The sequence below is a fragment of the Phyllobates terribilis genome, unplaced genomic scaffold (assembly GCF_046119375.1).
Source record: "Phyllobates terribilis strain yellow unplaced genomic scaffold, ASM4611937v1 Scaffold_4__5_contigs__length_816908805, whole genome shotgun sequence".
Taxonomy (NCBI): Eukaryota; Metazoa; Chordata; class Amphibia; order Anura; family Dendrobatidae; genus Phyllobates; species Phyllobates terribilis.
Genome location: NW_027362764.1, coordinates 762202525 through 762222699, shown reverse-complemented (window position 1 = coordinate 762222699; position 20175 = coordinate 762202525). Strand labels below are relative to the sequence as shown.

General features: G+C 41.2%; 1 protein-coding gene across 6 annotated transcripts in view; it reads left to right on the top strand.

Moving 5' to 3' along the window:
* Positions 1 to 20175, top strand: part of ST3GAL1 (ST3 beta-galactoside alpha-2,3-sialyltransferase 1) — a 176913-nt gene that overhangs the window by 115440 nt on the left and 41298 nt on the right. Inside the window, exon 1 of one of the 6 annotated variants that reach the window (XM_073679917.1) lies at positions 11815 to 11940. The exons of the other annotated variants lie outside the window; for them this stretch is intronic. The gene's annotated coding sequence lies outside the window, so the exon portion shown is untranslated. Of the gene's footprint in view, positions 1 to 11814; positions 11941 to 20175 lie in introns of those variants that run through there. 6 annotated transcript variants of the gene reach the window in all.

The following is a 20175-nucleotide window of genomic DNA, read 5'->3' as shown; positions in this document are numbered from 1 at the left end:
TTTTTGTGTGTAAGTAAAGGCTTTTTTCTGCCCACTCTTCCATGAAGGCCACCTCTATGGCCTGTACGGCTTATTGTTGTCGTATGGACAGATGCTCCAGTCTCTGCTTGGAAACTCTGCAGCTCCTTCAGGGTTACCTTTGGTCTCTGTGCTGCCTCACTGATTAATGCCCTCCTTGCCCGGGCTGAGAGTTTTGGTGAGCGCCCTCTCTTGGCAGGTTTGTTGTGGTACCATGTTCTTTCCATTTGATAATAATGGATTTCATGGTGCTTCGGGGATTCTCAGAGATTGACTGACCCTGACTTATACTTCTCAACAACTTTGTCCTTGACTTGCTTGGAGATCTCCTTAGCTTTCATGGCGTTATTTGGAGATCTCCTTGGTCTTCATGGTGTTGTTTGGAAATCTCCTTGGTCTTCATGGTGTTGTTTGGTTAGTGGTGCCTCTTGTTAATGGTGGTGCGGCCTCTGTGGCCTTTCAGAAAAGGTAAAGTGTATATACTGTAGGGTTTGGTACTCACTCAGCTGCGGTAGGCACAGGAAACCGTTTTTTTTTTTTAAAAAGCCCAAGGCAGGTTTATTATACCTGCATAACCGCACTTTAGTCGTAAACAAAATGACAGCCTTTTCTGGCACAAAGTGGAAATACAGAAAATAAATAGTCCATACAATATGCCAGGTTCGCCCGCTCACAGTCGGTGTCCTTTAGCCAAAACACCCTGGAGGTCTCCACACCTCCAGCCACAGACACTGAATGAGACACTTGGTCTCCATTTTATTTACCAAACCACGCCCTGGGGTGGGAATATGTGAGCAGCCATTCCCACCCATCTCTTATGGCTGCTTGTAAAACCGGCCCTGATATGACTTCTTAACCCTCTTAGCACTACATGTACTGGAGCATGCTTTCCCGGGTTTACATCACCGAAGCTACCAACTTCGATAATACATATCTCCCCTCAAAAACCTGTCCGGCGGCCATCTTACAATACTGACAGACATGTGACACTTAGATTGCACACAGATGGACGTCCTGTCACTAAGCATGGGACTTATGAAGGGAATTACTTGCACCAGAAATTTTTAGGGGCTTCATCGCAAAACGGATGAAACATGTGCACATGTCAATTTTTATTTATTTCATCTCATAAATGTAATTTCTGCCTATATTTTTCTCACTTCACTTCACCAACTTAGACTATTTAGTGCTGATGCATCACAGACAAATCGGATTACAAAAATAATTAAACACAGAATGTTATGTAACAAAATAGATAAAAAGCCAAGGGGGGTGAATACCTTCGTAAGCCACTATAATATTGTCCCTAAGTACAAGAATATAACTACCATAATACTGCCCCCTATGTAGAAAGGCCAGTTAAATTAAATTAGTGATGTGTAGAGTGTAAACATTGGCTGAGCTAGGTGTGAGATTGAACAATACCTGTGGCCCAGGGAGATGTGAAATTGAGCAATGCCTGTGCAACTGAATGGCAGACCCCATAGCTTAAAAGTAAATAGTGTCATACAAACTTATTGCACTGCCAGTGTCTTAGGTAAACTATTCTTGAACAATTCACCTCCCCTGCTGTTATGGCAAAACCAGAATGAGATTTTCTTTTCACTGAACTTTATGTACATGCATTAAAGAGACAAAAGGACAGTGAAAAAATACACCAAAAAAACAAGCAAAAAAGCAAGAAAAATCCTGAACAACCCCCTGACAAGAGATCAGGTTTTGCTGCAGAAAAAACAAACACTGATAAACCCATGATGTGTGAACATAGCCTAAGCCTTGCGCGTTTCATCAATAGTTTATTACTTCTTTCAGTCATCAGGGGCTGGCAGTAGATAAAATGAATCAACTGCATTAAATCTCATGATGTACAGTAATAATGTGTCAGCATGTTAGTTGGCCGCGTTCGGTGTCCAAACCACCAACATTATAATGGCAGAGATTCCCCACTCACCGGATTCCCAGAAACACCCTGTGATGGTGTGATACGGTGTGTGGGGTATCACTCTGTCTATGTTAATATTTTTACTTATTTTAGGAATGTTGTCTTGTTGCTCTGTATCATTCCGTGTGTCCTATGTATTGTCCTGAGTCCTAATTACCTTAGAAAAGGTCCGATAATTGAATTAGCTCAGTTACCATCTATTATATATACTTATATCAAACGACAAGTACCTACACAGTGGTCCCTGAAGCAAGCTTTCTCTTCTGCTCCGGTGCTACATCGTCCGGACTGTTACAAACAGTTTTTCCTGGAGGTTGATGCCTCTTCCTCAGGGGCCGGTGCAGTACTCACTCAGAAATCCTCGTCCGGGTGAATAGTGACCTGCGGCTTCTTTTTTAAGCTCTTCTCCCCTTCCGAGCGCAATTACTACATTGGAGATCGGGAGCTACTTGTTATCAAATTAGCACTTGAGGAGTGGCGGTCCTTACTAGAAGGGGCTCTGCATTCAGTGGTCATCAACACGGACCATAAGAATCTTGTCTACTTGCAGTCTGTCAAAGACTAAATCCTCGTCAGGCCAGATGGTCTCTATTCTTTGCTCGCTTCAACTTCACTCTTCATTATCGCCCGGCAGACAAGAATATTAAGGCTGACGCACTCTTCCGCTCGTTCCTGTCTACCGATCAAGAGAAGGAGCCTCTACACATCATTGACCCCTCCAGAATAATGACTGTTGCCCCGTTGGACCTGTCTCGTCTTTCTCCTGGTAAGACCTTTGTGGCGGCTCCAGATAGGAGGAGGATCTTACTCTGGGGTCATTTGTCCAAACTGGCTGGACATGCCAGTCAAAGGAAGACGCTTCTGTTAATTTCCCGACATTATTGGGTGCCGACTCTGCGCAAGGATGTTGCGGATTTTGTCTCCTCTTGCTCTTCCTGTGCCCTTAATAAGACATCTAGGCAACTCCCGACTGGTCGACTTCTTCCTCTGCCCGTGCCTTCTGCTACCTGGCAACACATCGCTATGGATTTAATCACGGATCTTCCTGTATCGGTCGGCTGTACTGTCATATGGGTGGTCGTTGACTGCTTCTTCAAGATGGCTCACTTCATTTCCCTGCCAGATACACCTCCTTAGAACGCTCCTGGAACCGGATGTCGATCCATGTGGCCAAAGACATCTGGTCGTCCAGGGAAGAGGGTATGTCACGACCGGCTAGTTCATCCTTGATCTGTCCGGAAAGGCCTTCCCAAAAGGTAGACCCCAGGGCCTCGTTATTCCAGGCTAGTTCAGACACGAGGGTCCGAAATCGCACCGCGTACTGGCCCACAGTGAGACTCCCTTGACATAGACGAAGAAGAGAGGAGGCAGTTGAGGATATGCGCCCAGGTTCATCAAAAACACTGCTGAAGGCCGCAAGGAAAGCTTGAAGATTCGACACCAGGGGATCCCCTCTCTCTCATAGGGGGTTGAGCCACGCCAACGCCTCTCCGGTGAGATGAGACATTTTAAATGCTACTTTAGCCTGGTGAGAAGTAAATTGATGGGCCAAGAGCTCGAAGTGCAGCATGCACTGGTTGAGGAAGCCCCGACATAGTGCCACCACCGCCATGGTGGAGCAGATTGCCGGGGTCCTAAGCCGGGTGTCACAAAGCTACTGGGTTGAGGTGCCGCCAAAGCGGATGCCTCTTGGTTAGAGGCAGACACAGTCGGGGTGGACAGCGCGTCCAAGCAGGAGTTGACAGTCCGCAGATAGGACAGGATAGTATCCTGTTGAGATCTCTGGCGGGAGACCTCTTGGTACAGGTCTGAGAGCGAAGGAGCCTGGGAGCCACCGGATTCCATGGCCTGTGCAAACTGTTACGGGTCCGGATGGTGGAACCACTGTGCCGTGGTGCAAGGAGGGACCAGAGGGGCGTAACTAAGTGCCTACCCGGATCCACCCTGGCTACACTGCGGCTTAGTCGACTCCGTGAACCAAGGAGGGACCAGGATGGTGAACCAGGTGCCACTCTGGTACTGACCTCGTGTGAGAGCAGGCGACTCCCACGGGCTGATAGCCGAAGCGGACTGGCACGACAGATGAGCAGACAGATGTGCACGGCTGGCAGGCAGGTGGACGAAGCTGACTGACAGACAGGCTCGGCTAATAGACAAGCTGGTGGGCCCGGCTGACAGACAGGCTGGTGGGCCCGGCTGACAGACAGGCTGGTGGGCCCGGCTGACAGACAGGCTGGTGGGCCCAGCTGACAGACAGGCTGCTGGGCCCGGCTGACAGACAGGCTGGCGGGTATGGCTGATAGACAGGCTGGCGGACAGCACTGGAACCTGAGGGCTGGAGAGAGTGTTCGCACACAAACTTCAACATTGCACAGGCACCTCCATTTTGGAGTAGGTGCCTTGTATAGAGGCAGTCCTCCGGCCATTGGCCGGGGACTCTTTAGGACGGCACGCGCGGCCCCTTTAAGAGGGAGGGAGCGCGCGCCCTAAGTTCAGTGCCCGGGGATCTGCACGCGTCGTGCACACCCCGGGCTTATGCAGCTAGGGAGCCAGAGGACGCCGGACCGGGACCGCGGCAGTGAGGGGATCGGCGTCTCTGCTGGGCAGGAGGCAGAGACGCCGACGCTACACTGCTTCTATGTACAAGATGTACAAGAATATAACTACTATAATACTGCTTCTATGTACAAGAATATAACTACTATAATACTGCCCACATGTACAAAAATATAACTACTATAATACTACCCCCTATGTACAAGAATATAACTACTATAATACTGTCCCTATGTACAAGAATATAACTACTATAATACTGCCTCTATGCACAAGAATATAACTACTATAATACTGCTCCTATGTACAAGAATATAACTACTATAATACTGCCCCTATGTACAAGAATATAACTACTATAATACTGCCCCTATGTACAAGAATATAACTACTATAATACTGCTCCTATGTACAAGAATATAACTACACTAATACTGCCCCTATGTACAAGAATATAACTACTATAATACTGCTCCTATATACAAGAATTTAACTACTATAATACTGCTCCCTATGTACAAGAATATTACTACTATAATACTGCCTCCTATGTACAAGAATATAACTACTATAATACTGCTCCTATGTACAAGAATATAACTACTATAATACTGCTCCTATGTACAAGAATATAACTACTATAATACTGTCTCTATTTACAAGAATATAACTACTATAATACTGCTCCCTATGTACAAGAATATAACTACAATAATACTGCCCCTATGTACAAGAATATAACTACTATAATACTGCCCCTATGTACAAGAATATAACTACTATAATACTGTCTCTATGTACAAGAATATAACTACTATAATACTGCTCCCTATGTACAAGAATATAACTACAATAATACTGCCCCTATGTACAAGAATATAACTACTATAATACTGATACCTATCTACAAGAATCTAACTACTATAATACTGCCCGTATGTACAAGAATATAACTACTATAATACTGCCCCTATGTTCTAGAATCTAACTACTATAATACTGCCCCCTATGTACAAAAATATAACTACTATAATACTGCTCCCTATGTACGAGAATATAACTACTATAATACTGCTCCTATGTACAAGAATATAACTACTATAATACTGATACCTATCTACAAGAATCTAACTACTATAATACTGCCCCTATGTACAAGAATATAACTACTATAATACTGATACCTATCTACAAGAATCTAACTACTATAATACTGCTCCTATGTACAAGAATATAACTACTATAATACTGCCCCTATGTACAAGAATATAACTACTATAATACTGCCCCCTATGTACAAAAATATAACTACTATAATACTGCTCCTATGTACAAGAATATAACTACTATAATACTGCCCCCTATGTACAAGAATATAACTACTATAATACTGCTCCTATGTACAAGAATATAACTACTATAATACTGCCCCTATGTACAAGAATATAACTACTATAATACTGCCCCTATGTACAAGAATATAACTACTATAATACTGCTCCTATGTACAAGAATATAACTACACTAATACTGCCCCTATGTATAAGAATATAACTACTATAATACTGCTCCTATATACAAGAATTTAACTACTATAATACTGCTCCCTATGTACTAGAATATTACTACTATAATACTGCCTCCTATGTACAAGAATATAACTACTATAATACTGCTCCTATGTACAAGAACATAACTACTATAATACTGCTCCTATGTACAAGAATATAACTACTATAATACTGTCTCTATTTACAAGAATATAACTACTATAATACTGCTCCCTATGTACAAGAATATAACTACAATAATACTGCCCCTATGTACAAGAATATAACTACTATAATGCTGCCCCCTATGTACAAGAATATAACTACAATAATACTGCCCCTATGTACAAGAATATAACTACTATAATACTGATACCTATCGACAAGAATCTAACTACTATAATACTGCCCGTATGTACAAGAATATAACTACTATAATACTGCCCCTATGTTCTAGAATCTAACTACTATAATACTGCCCCCTATGTACAAAAATATAACTACTATAATACTGCTCCCTATGTACGAGAATATAACTACTATTATACTGCTCCTATGTACAAGAATATAACTACTATAATACTGATACCTATCTTCAAGAATCTAACTACTATAATACTGCCCCTATGTACAAGAATATAACTACTATAATACTGATACCTATCTACAAGAATCTAACTACTATAATACTGCCCGTATGTACAAGAATATAACTACTATAATACTGCCCCCTATGTTCAAGAATATAACTACTATAATACTGCCCCCTATGTACAACAATATAACTACTATAATACTGCTCCCTATGTACGAGAATATAACTACTATAATACTGCCCCTATGTACAAGAATATAACTACTATAATACTGCTCCTTATGTACAAGAATATAACTACTATAATACTGCCCCCTATGTACAAGAATATAACTACTATAATACTGCTCCCTATGTACGAGAATATAACTACTATAATACTGCTCCTTTGTACGAGAATATAACTACTATAATACTGCCCCTATGTACAAGAATATAACTACTATAATACTGCTCCCTATGTACAAGAATATAACTACTATAATACTGCCTCTATGTACAAGAATATAACTACTATAATACTGCCCCCTATGTACAAGAATATAACTACTATAATACTGCTCCTATGTACAAGAATATAACTACTATAATACTGCCCCTATGTACAAGAATATAACTACTATAATACTGCCCCCTATGTACAAAAATATAACTACTATAATACTGCTCCTATGTACAAGAATATAACTACTATAATACTGCCCCTATGTACAAGAATATAACTACTATAATACTGCCCCTATGTACAAGAATATAACTACTATAATACTGCCCCCTTTGCATAAGAATATAATGGAATAAAATCTTGTTTTAGTGAATTGTAGGTGGTGAAGGTTAAAAGCATGTCAAAATGTCGATATGTACATTCCATGACTGGGCGGTCATGTCTATCAATGATGAGTAGAAATTGTGGGTTGTTTGGGTGTGCACAGTGGGTGCCTAATAAATAATATTGACATGCATAATTGCTTAAAAAAAAAAAGTAAGAGAGTTGTATTACTATAAGAAAGGCACCACGGTGTCTTCAATGAATAAGGTAAAATATAGTCATGGCCGAAAGTGTCAACACCCTTGAAATTTTTCTAGGAAATGAAGTACGTATTTCTTCCAGAAAATGATTGCAGTTCCGCATGTTTTGTTGTCAACGTGTTTATTTCCTTTTCAAAATTAATCATTCCTAAATTGTAATTTAAGTTTTGCAATATGTTTTATTCCATGTGTCATATGAAATGTTAAAATATCTAGGTTGTACAACCCAACAATTAAAAACCCACATTAAAGATCATTTATTTGATAATAATAATAATCAAAATTGTTTATAGAAGCATTTCATCAATCACCATAAAGGACCTAAGGTGATCCTTAAGAATATATGGTGTAGAACAAATACACACAAGAAAAGAAAGAGGAGACAGAATCCATTTAAATAAAATAGTGAATCATGGTGGATATTTAAACTTATTACTAGAACTCAATAGAGTTTAAACCTGTGAAAAGACATCGTGCTTCACTGTTACATTAGAATATATTTTTTTTTATTATCTTTGTTTCATATTTTAAAATTAGTTTTCATATTTTCTTTTATCTCTCTCATCATTTAATATTTTAGTTTTTTTCTCTTAAGTAATGAAATATCGTTTTTATGAAGCTCCAAAGAAATAGAAATATACTTATAGTAACTTTTATTTGCTATTTATTCAAATATCATTTGAAGCAACTCATGTAAACCGCACTACTAAATGGAATCAAAATACTATTTGAGATTGAGACATGCTTCTTAGCGCTGTCTTCCTACCAATGTGAATACTACACAACTTAGCCTGCCAATCATGTCGCTTTTTCATTTTGAATTTTTCTTTGTTGATTCAGCAGCATACTGTGAAGAAAATAAGTATCTGATACACTGACGATTTTGCAAGTTTTCCCACCTACAAAGAATGGAGAGGTCTGTAATTTTTATCGTAGGTACACGTCACCTGTGAGAGACAGAATGTAAAATTAAAATCCAGAAAATCGCATTGTATGATTTTTACATAATTAATTTGCATTTTATTTCATGAAGTAAATATTTGATACAATAGAAAAACAGAACTTAATATTTGGTGCAGAAACCTTTGTTTGCAATTACAGAGGTCAGACGTTTCCTGTAGTTCTTGACCAGGTTTGCACACACTGCGGCAGGGATTTTGGCCCACTCTTCCATACAGATCTTCTCCAGATCTTTCAGGTTTCGGAGCTGTCGCTGGGCTACACTGAGTTTCAGCTCACTCCAAAGATTTTCTATTGGGTTCAGGTCTGGAGACTGGCTAGGCCACTCCTGGACCTTGAAATGCTTCTTACGAAGCCATTCCTTAGTTGCCCTGGCTGTGTGTTTCGGGCTATTGTCATGCTGGAAGACCCAGCCACGACCCACGTTCAATGCTTTTACTGAGGGAGGGAGGTTGTTGGCCAAAATCTCACGATACATGACGCCATCCATACCCCCTTCAATACGGTGCAGTCGTCATGTCCCATTTGCAGAAAAGCATCCCCAAAGTTTCTCCCACCGTTCTTCATGTTTGAGACAGTGTTCTTAGAGTTGGACTCATCGTTCTTCTTTCTCCAAACACGGCGAGCGGAGTTGATACCAAAAAGTTCTGTTTTGGTCTCATCTGACCACCCGACCTTCTCTCATGTCTTCTTTGGATCATCCAGATGGTCATTGGCAAACTTCCAACGAGCCTTAACTTGTGCTGCCATGAGCAGGGGGACCTTGCGTGCCCTGCAGTTTTTTAATCCATGACAGCGTAGTGTGTTGCTAACGGTAATGTTTGAGACTGTGGTCCCAGCTCTCTTCAGGTTATTGACCAGGTCCTCCCATGTAGTTCTGGACTGATTCCTGACTTTTTTCAGAGTCATCCTTACCCCACAAGGCGAGAAGTTGCATGGAGCTCCAGACCAAGCAAGATTGGCAGCCATCTTGTGTTTCTTCCATTTTCTAATAATTGCGCCAGCAGTTGTTGCCTTCTCACCAAACTGCTTGCTTATTGTCCTGTAGACCATCCCAGCCTTGTGCAGGTCTACAATTTTGTCCCTGGTGTCCTTAGACAGCTCTTTGGTCTTGGACATGGTGGAGAGGTTGGAGTGTAATTGATTCAGTGTGTGAACAGGTGTGTTTTATACAGGTAACGAGTTCAAACAGGTGCAATTAATACAGGTAATGAGTGCACAGTAGGAGGGCTTCTTAAAGAAAAACTAACAAGTCTGTGAGAGCCAATATTCTTGCTGGTTGGTAGGTGATCAAATACTAATTCCACGCAATAAAATGCAAATTAATTATGTAAAAATAATACAGTGTGATTTTCTGGTTTTTATTTTTAGATTCTGTCTCTCACAGGTGAAGTGTACCTACGATAAAAATTGACGACCTCTCCATTCTTTGTAGATGTGAAAACTTTCAAAATCGGCAGTGTATCAAATACTTATTTCCCCCACTGTATATAACAGATTTTGCAGATTTGAAGATGCACCGGATCATAAGACGCACCCCAAATTTTGGGGAGCAAGATAGGAAAACATTTTTTTTTATAAAATGGTTGTGCATCTTATAGTCCGCTTTTAGGCTATGTGCCCACGTAGCGTTTTTGTAGCGTTTTTGCGGCATTTTTACGGCCGCGAAAACACTTGTAAAGCAGTCTGCCATGCAAAGCAATGTGAATTCGGATGTGCTGTGCACATGATGCGCTAATTTGCGCGCCGAATTCGCATTGCTTTGCAAAATGCAGCATGACCATTTCTACCGTGATTACGCTGCAGCGCAATCGCGATGCGTGTGATACCTGGGATGAAGAGGAGACTACAACGCCTCTTCATCCCGGCTACCACGCGGTGAAAAAAAGAAATAAAAAAAGTAAAAAATAAACAAAACCTGTATATTCACCTCTCCGGCGGCCCCCGGTCTGCTCTTCGGTCTCCTCCGGTCTGCTCCTGGCCACGTTCTCTCTCCTTGGAGTCCCACAGTGTACTGTCAGGACCTGCGGTGACGTCATTTAGTCACCTGATGGTCACACGACTGCTGACGTCGGCGGTCAGGTGATGGTCGCTTGACCATCAGCTGACTAAATGACGTCACCGCAGGTCCTGACAGTACACTGCGGGATGCCGAATAGAGAGAACGCGGCCGGGAGCAGACTGGAGGAGACCGGAGAGCAGACCGGGGGCCGCCGGAGAGGTGAATATACAGTTTTTTTTTTATTTTTAACGTTTTAATTCTTTTTTTTTTTTACTATAGATGCTGCATTTAAAGCATCTAAGTTGTTCACACATTATAAATCCAGGCCGGTTGCATGGATTTATATTGTGTGATCAACTTGTCAAGCTCTTTTGATGCTCAAAATCGCTTGGAAAAGTGCTTGAAAAAACGCTTCTCTCTGGCAGAAAAAAACGCATGTAAATCTGCATGCGTTTTTTTCTGGCAGAGAGAGGCAAAAACGCTCTGCATCAAATCTGCTACGTGGGCACATAGCCTTACAGTAGCTTGCAGGGGGTGTGGGGTGGTGGCTGCGGTGGAGCGGGGTCCCAGGAGGCAGAGTCGCTGTTGCAGGAAGCTGGTGGCGGCGACGGCAAGAGTGGATCGATGTTGCGGGCCCTGGACTAGGAGGAAGGGGTGAAAGCCCGGGGCTCACCACCGCCGAGCACCCCCCTCCTTCCAGCCTGGAGCTCGCAGCATCGCCCTACTCTTGCCAGGTTCCTGCAGCAGCGACCCTGCCCACTGGCATCCCTCTCCACCGCAGCCGTCCCCCATCGGTTACCTACATTCATATTATAAGACGCACCTCCATTTCCCTCCCAAATTTTGGGGAACAAAAAAGTGTGTCTTATAATACGAAAAATACAGTCATTTCCCTTAATAAGTATCTGTTTATAAATAATGATGACACTATTGTATCTTATTCACTCTACACACCGTGGTGCCTTACCTGTAATATTACAACACTCTCTCTCTTTTTTTTTTAAATTTATTGTGTATCTATTTAGTATTAATTAAATTACACACTCGTTGTGCGTGCCCTAACAAACCATAATTTAAACTCGACAGCCGGGTTGGTCTCTGACCGGCCAATCATGGCATGTGCATATGTCGTAATTCTAATATGCTTTTAACTTCACCACCTTGCTGAAACAATTCACTAATAAAGAATATTTTAACCTGTGAAGCTGGATCTTCCTTTAAGCTGCCTCTGTTGTATCCAGGAAAAGACGTCTGTCCGTGGTACAGAACACTTGTGACATAGATGACGGTGAGCTGTTTTTTCTCAATTTCATAACAATATAACTACTATAATACTGCTCCTATATACAAGAATATAACTACTATAATACTGCCCCTATGTACAAGAATATAACTACTATAATACTGCCTCTATGTACAAGAATATAACTACTATAATACTGCCCCCTATGTACAAGAATATAACTACTATAATACTGCTCCTATATACAAGAATATAACTACTATAATACTTCTCCTATGTACAAGAATATAACTAATATAATACTGCTCCTATGTACAAGAATATAACTACTATAATACTGCCCCCTATATACAAGAATATAACTATTATAATACTGCCCCCTAAGTACAAGAATATAACTACTATAATACTGCCCTTATGTACAAGAATCTAACTACTATAATACTGCCCCTATGTACAAGAATCTAACTACTATAATACTGCTCCTATGTACAAGAATATAACTACTATAATACTGCCCCCTATGTACAAGAATATAACTACTATAATACTGCTCCTATGTACAAGAATATAACTACTATAATACTGCTCCTATGTACAAGAATATATCTACTATAATACTGCCCCTATGCACAAGAATATAACTACTATAATACTGATCCTATGTACAAGAATATAACTGCTATAATACTGCCCCCTATGTACAAGAATATAACTACTATAATACTGCCCCTATGTACAAGAATATAACTACTATAATACTGCTCCCTATGTACAAGAATATAACTACTATAATACTGCCCCCTATGTACAAGAATATAACTACTATAATACTGCCCCTATGTACAAGAATATAACTACTATAATACTGCTCCTATGTACAAGAATATAACTACTATAATACGGCCCCCTATGTACAGGAATATAACTACTATAATACTGTTCCTATGTACAAGAATATAACTACTATAATACTGCTCCTATGTACAAGAATATAACTACTATAATACTGTGCCTATGTACAAGAATATAACTACTATAATACTGCTCCTATGTACAAGAATATAACTACTATAATACTGTTCCTATGTACAAGAATATAACTACTATAATACTGTTCCTATGTACAAGAATATAACTACTATAATACTGCTCCTATGTACAAGAATATAACTACTATAATACTGCTCCCTATGTACAAGAATATAACTACTATAATACTGCTCCTATGTACAAGAATATAACTACTATAATACTGCCCCCTATGTACAAGAATATAAGTGCTATAATACTGCCCTCTATGTGTAAGAATATAACTACTATAATACTGCTCCTATGTACAAGAATATAACTTCTATAATACTGCCCCCATGTACAAGAATATAACTACTATAATACTGCCCCCTATGTACAAGAATATAACTACTATAATACTGCTCTTATGTACAAGAATATAACTACTATAATACTACCCCCTATGTACAAGAATATAACTACTATAATACTGGTCCTATGTACAAGAATATAACTACTATAATACTGCTCCTATGTACAGGAATATAACTACTATAATACTGCCCCCTATATACAAGAATATAACTACTATAATACTGCCCCTATGTACAAGAATGTAACTACTATAATACTGCCCCCTATGTACAAGAATATAACTACTATAATACTGCCCCCTATGTACAAGAATATAACTACTATAATACTGCTCCTATGTACAAGAATATAACTACTATAATACTGCTCCTATGTACAAGAATATAACTACTATAATACTGCCCCCTATGTACAAGGATATAGCTATTATAATACTGCTCCTATGTACAAGAATATAAGTGCTATAATACTGCCCTCTATGTGTAAGAATATAACTACTATAATACTGCTCCTATGTACAAGAATATAACTTCTATAATACTGCCCCCATGTACAAGAATATAACTACTATAATACTGCCCCCTATGTACAAGAATATAACTACTATAATACTGCTCCTATGTACAAGAATATAACTACTATAATACTACCCCCTATGTACAAGAATATAACTACTATAATACTGCTCCTATGTACAAGAATATAACTACTATAATACTGGTCCTATGTACAAGAATATAACTACTATAATACTGCCCCTATGTAAAAGAATATAACTACTATAATACTGCCCCCTATGTACAAGGATATAACTATTATAATACTGCTCCTATGTACAAGAATATAAGTGCTATAATACTGCCCTCTATGTGTAAGAATATAACTACTATAATACTGCTCCTATGTACAAGAATATAACTTCTATAATACTGCCCCCATGTACAAGAATATAACTACTATAATACTGCCCCCTATGTACAAGAATATAACTACTATAATACTGCTCCTATGTACAAGAATATAACTACTATAATACTGCCCCCTATGTACAAGAATATAACTACTATAATACTGCCCCTATGTACAAGAATATAACTACTATAATACTGCTCCTATGTACAAGAATATAACTACTATAATAATGCCTCCTATGTACAAGAATATAACTACTATAATACTGCCCCCTATGTACAAGAATATAACTACTATAATACTGCCCCTATGTACAAGAATATAACTACTATAATACTGCTCCTATGTACAAGAATATAACTACTATAATACTGCCCCTATGTACAAGAATATAACTACTATAATACTGCCCCTATGTACAAGAATATAACTACTATAATACTGCTCCTATGTACAAGAATATAACTACTATAATACTACCCTCTATGTACAAGAATATAACTACTATAATACTACCCTCTATGTACAAGAATATAACTACTATAATACTGCTCCTATGTACAAGAATATAACTACTATAATACTGGTCCTATGTACAAGAATATAACTACTATAATACTGCTCCTATGTACAGGAATATAACTACTATAATACTGCCCCCTATATACAAGAATATAACTACTATAATACTGCCCCCTATGTACAAGAATATAACTACTATAATACTGCCTCTATGTACAAGAATATAGCTACTATAATACTGCCCCTATGTACAAGAATATAACTACTATAATACTGCTCCTATGTACAAGAATATAACTACTATAATACTGCTCCTATGTACAAGAATATAACTACTATAATCCTGCTCCCTATGTACAAGAATATAACTACTATAATACTGCCCCCTATGTACAAGAATATAACTACTATAATACTGCTCCTATATACAAGAATGTAACTAGTATAATATTTAATCTTGTAGACATCAGACCATTGCATTTTGGTTGTCATTACGCAGCATCATGTGTTGAATGGACATTTCGATCTCTGCAATGAACTTCAGTAGTTTGATCTCTTTAAAACTTTTTTTTATGTTTACAAAGTGTCTAATTTCTAGTAGTTTTTATTACTTATGCCGTCATTCGGGCAACACCCAGCACAAGGGTGGAGTACAGCTGATTGCTATAGATTGCCCCCTATCCTGTCTTTCAGTAACACCCATATTTAATGGTCTAATGTGAGAAAATTCTAACAGGTCGTTATGGAAAGTTTTATCTTTTTTTTTCTGTTTATTTTTAACTTTTCTGTGGCCATGGATGAGCCCTTTTATCGATCGTGTCTCACTCCCTGCAGACATTGAATGCATTTTATGTCAAATACCATGCCTTAGTCCAAATTATTTTCCAATTATTTTCTTTATTTATTTGTACTGTGATTTTAGTTCGGATTTCTCTTATAGAGTTGGAAATTCCCCTATAGGCATATTGTAAAATGATGATATTTTGCTGCCCACTGCCACCACTAGGGGGAGTGGAGGAGCATCTTGCATACTGAATGAACTCTGCGAACATCTCTAATCAGTCAGTGGTAAAACTCTTAGCTCCCCCTTGTGGTGATTTCTGAATTGTTATATTTATCTATTTATGCTGATGTCCACTCCTCTGAACAAGCGGTGGATGCCACGGTCATACCGCCGTATTTTTCTCACTGGAACCGTTAATCGGTTAACACAGATGCTGGAAAATACATTTCTCCATGTATATTTACTTCACTAAGCATTGCGTACACTGATGAAGGTCTTACTAGACTGAAACGTCTGTGCCTTTGTACTACTTTATCATCATTAAAATTCAAGATTTTCTGAGTTTACCTGAGTGCCAAGTTCTTCTATATATATTACAGGAAGAGACACTCAGATCTTACACACTGCCTATATTACTGGCAGAGACATTCACACTTCACATGCTGCCTATATTATCTGCAGAGACACTCAGACTTCACATGCAGCCTATATTATCTGCAGAGACACTCAAACCTCACATCCAGCCTATATTACTGGGAGAGACACACAGAGCGCACATCCAGCCTATATTACTGGGAGAGACACACAGACCTCACATTCAGCCTGTATTACTGGGAGAGACACACAGAGCTCACATCCAGCCTATATTACTGGGAGAGACACACAGACATCACATCCAGCCCATATTACTGGGAGAAACACACAGACCTCACATCCAGCCTATATTACAGGGAGAAACACACAGACCTCACATCCAGCCTATATTACTGGGAGAAACACACAGACCTCACATCCAGTCTGTATTACTGGAAGAGACATACAGACCTCACATTCAGCCTGTACTACTGGGAGAGACACACAGACCTCACATCCAGCCTATATTACTGGGAGAGACACACAGACCTCACATCCAGCCTATATTACTGGGAGAAACACACAGACATCACATCCAGCCTATATTACTGGGAGAAACACACAGACCTCACATCCAGCCTATATTACTGGGGAAACACACAGACCTCACATCCAGCCTATATTACTGGGAGAAACACACAGACCTCACATCCAGCCTATATTACTGGGAGAAACACACAGACCTCACATCCAGCCTATATTACTGGGAGAAACACACAGACCTCACATCCAGCCTATATTACTGGGAGAGACACACAAACCTCACACAAAGCCTGTATTACCGGGAGAGACACACAGACCTCACATTCAGCCTGTATTACTGGGAGAGACACACAGACCTCACATTCTGCCTGTATTACTGGGAGAGACACACAGACCTCACTTCTAGCCTGTATTACTGGCAATAACTCTCACACCGCACAATCAGCCTATCTTATTTGGAGAGACACAGGCCTCACATCCAGCCTTTATTACTGGGAGAGACACACAGACCTCACATCCAGCCCATATTACTGGGAGAGACACACAGACCTCACATCCAGCCTATATTACTGGGAGAGACACACAGACCTCACATCCAGCCTATATTACTGGGAGAGACACACAGACCTCACATCCAGCCTGTATTACTAGCAGAGACACACATACCTCACATCCAGCCTGTATTACTGGGAGAGACACTCAGACCTCACATCCAGTCTATATTACTGGGAGATACACACAGACCTCACATCCAACCTGTATTACTAGGAGATACACACAGACCTCACATCCAGCCTGTATTACTAGGAGAGACACACAGACCTCACACCCAGCCTGTAGTACTAGGAGAGATACACAGACCTCACATCCAGCCTATATTACTGACAGACACACAGACCTCACATCCAGCCTATATTGCTAGGAGAGACGCACATACCTCATATCCAGCCCATATTACTGGGAGAGATACTCAGACATCACATCCAGCCTGTAGTACTAGGAGAGACACACAGACCTCACATCCAGCCTATATTACTGACAGAGACACACAGACCTTACATCCAGCCCATATTACTGGGAGAGATACTCAGACCTCACATCCAGCCCATATTACTGGGAGAGACACACAGACCTCACATCCTGCCCATATTACTGGGAGAGATACTCAGACCTCACATCCAGCCTGTAGTACTAGGAGAGACACACAGACCTCACATCCAGCCTATATTACTAGGAGAGACACACAGACCTCACATCCAGCCTGTAGTACTAGGAGAGACACACAGACCTCACATCCAGCCTATATTACTAGGAGAGACACACAGACCTCACATCCAGCCTATACTACTAGGAGAGACACACAGACCTCACATCCAGCCTATACTACTGACCTAGCCAAAGACCTCACATCCAGCCCATATTACTGACAGAGACACTCCTACTAAAGAACAATCTGAAACTTGAATCAGGCTGCAAACTGCATCTCAAGGAATCTATAAAATGAATGCAGGAATGGTGAGTGCAGTCTGAAACCTTGTGCAATTAAAATTAAGGTAACAATAAACACAATTATAAAACTGCTAAGTACAAGCTGTTTGAATTCTATGGTTTTACATATCCGATTATATCAGGTCCTTAGCAGAATCCAACCTCAGATTAACAACAACACCTGACAACTTACATCGTGTCATTATTTACATAAGAAAAACTATTGCAAAATGCAGAAGCCACATGTGAAAAATTGTATTTAAAAATCATTTTTTCCTTGTCAAAGGTGACTATAGCCTTCCAGGGAAAAAGGTCCGTGCCTAGCAATATCCTCTCCTCTCTCCAGCAGCTGGGGAGAGTCCTGAGCTCCACAGGACACAAGGGAGCAGGAATTCGGGGAATGTTTTTGAACTGATAAGAAATGTTTTTCCTTTTATAGGAAGATTCTGATTGCTAACACTAGAGGTATTTGCTGCTGTCATGTAGATGATGGGGGTGTTATGTCCTGAGATATCAGCCCGCCCATGTGTTCTCATCCAAGCCTGTGCAGGATGCTCTGAGTACATCGTTCTTATCACTTTTAACCCTTTCAAAGCTATATACTGTATATATATATATCTATAATATAACTGTCTGAAGCCTCGATAGACTGCGCATGCGTGACGCGCAGTCTGGCTCCAGAGAGAAGCACGCATCCAACCTTTACAGGCAAGAGGAGTGTGTATGGCGCCGGAGATTGCGGTATGCATAGGCATTGAACGCATACCGCGATCTCCAGCGCCATACTTGCATACTTACCTGACCGGGAGGAGCGTTGCCGCGGCGCCTCTCTTCGCCGGAGACCGGGGCAGGAGTGAGGCATCGGATCGGCGCGTGCGCATAGCGCTATCCGGCGCCATTTTAATGAAGACACATTTGCAGTGTGTCTTCAGCAAAATAGCGCCAGACAGCGCAGTGCTCCGGCGCTGCACTCTTCCCCCGGCCTCCGGCAGAACAGGACGCAGCAGCACTGGAGTGCAGAGAAGAAAGGTGAGTATAACTGTTTATTTTTTTTGTATGTGTGTGCAGCGTGAAAGGTTGAGGGGGCCACATATACCAGGATTGTTGGGTGAGGGGACCATGCATACCAGGATTGGTGGGTGAGGGGACCATGCATACAAGGATTGGGGGGTGAGGGGTACCACACATACCAGGATTCGGGGGTGAGGGAACCATGCATACCAGGATTCGGGATGATGGTTGCCATGCATACCAGGATTGAGGGTGAGGGGTACCACGCATACCAGGATTGGGGATGAGGGGTGCCATGCATATCAGGATTAGGGATGAGGGAGCCATGCATACCAGGATTGGGGATGAGAGGGTGCCATGCATACCAGGATTGGGGATGAGGGGTATCATGCATACCAGGATTGGGGATGAGGGAGCCATGCATACCAGGATTGGGGATGAGGGGTGCCATGCATACCAGGATGAGGGGTGCCATGCATACCGGGATTGGGGATGAGGGAGCCATGCATACCAGGATTGGGGATGAGGGGTGCCATGCATATCAGGATTGGGAATGAGGGAGCCATGCATACCAGGATTGGGAATGAGGGAGCCATGCATACCAGGATTGGGGATGAGGGGTGCCATGCATACCAGAATTGGGGATGAGGGGTGCCATGCATACCAGGATTGGGGATGAAGGAGCCATGCATACCAGGATTGGGGATGAGGGGTGCCATATATACCAGGATTGGGGATGAGGGGTATCACGCATACCAAGATTGAGGATGAGGGAGCCGTGCATACCAGGACTGGGGATGACGGCTACCATGCATACCAGGATTGAGGATGAGGGATGCCATGCATACCAGGATTGAGGATGAGGGGTGCCATGCCTACCAGGATTGGGGATGAGGGGTGCCATGCCTACCAGGATTGGGGATGAGGGGTGCCATGCCTACCAGGATTGGGGATGAGGGAGCCATGCATACCAGGATTGGGGATGATGGAGCCATGCATACCAGGATTGGGGATGAGGGAGCCATGCATACCAGGATTGGGGATGATGGAGCCATGCA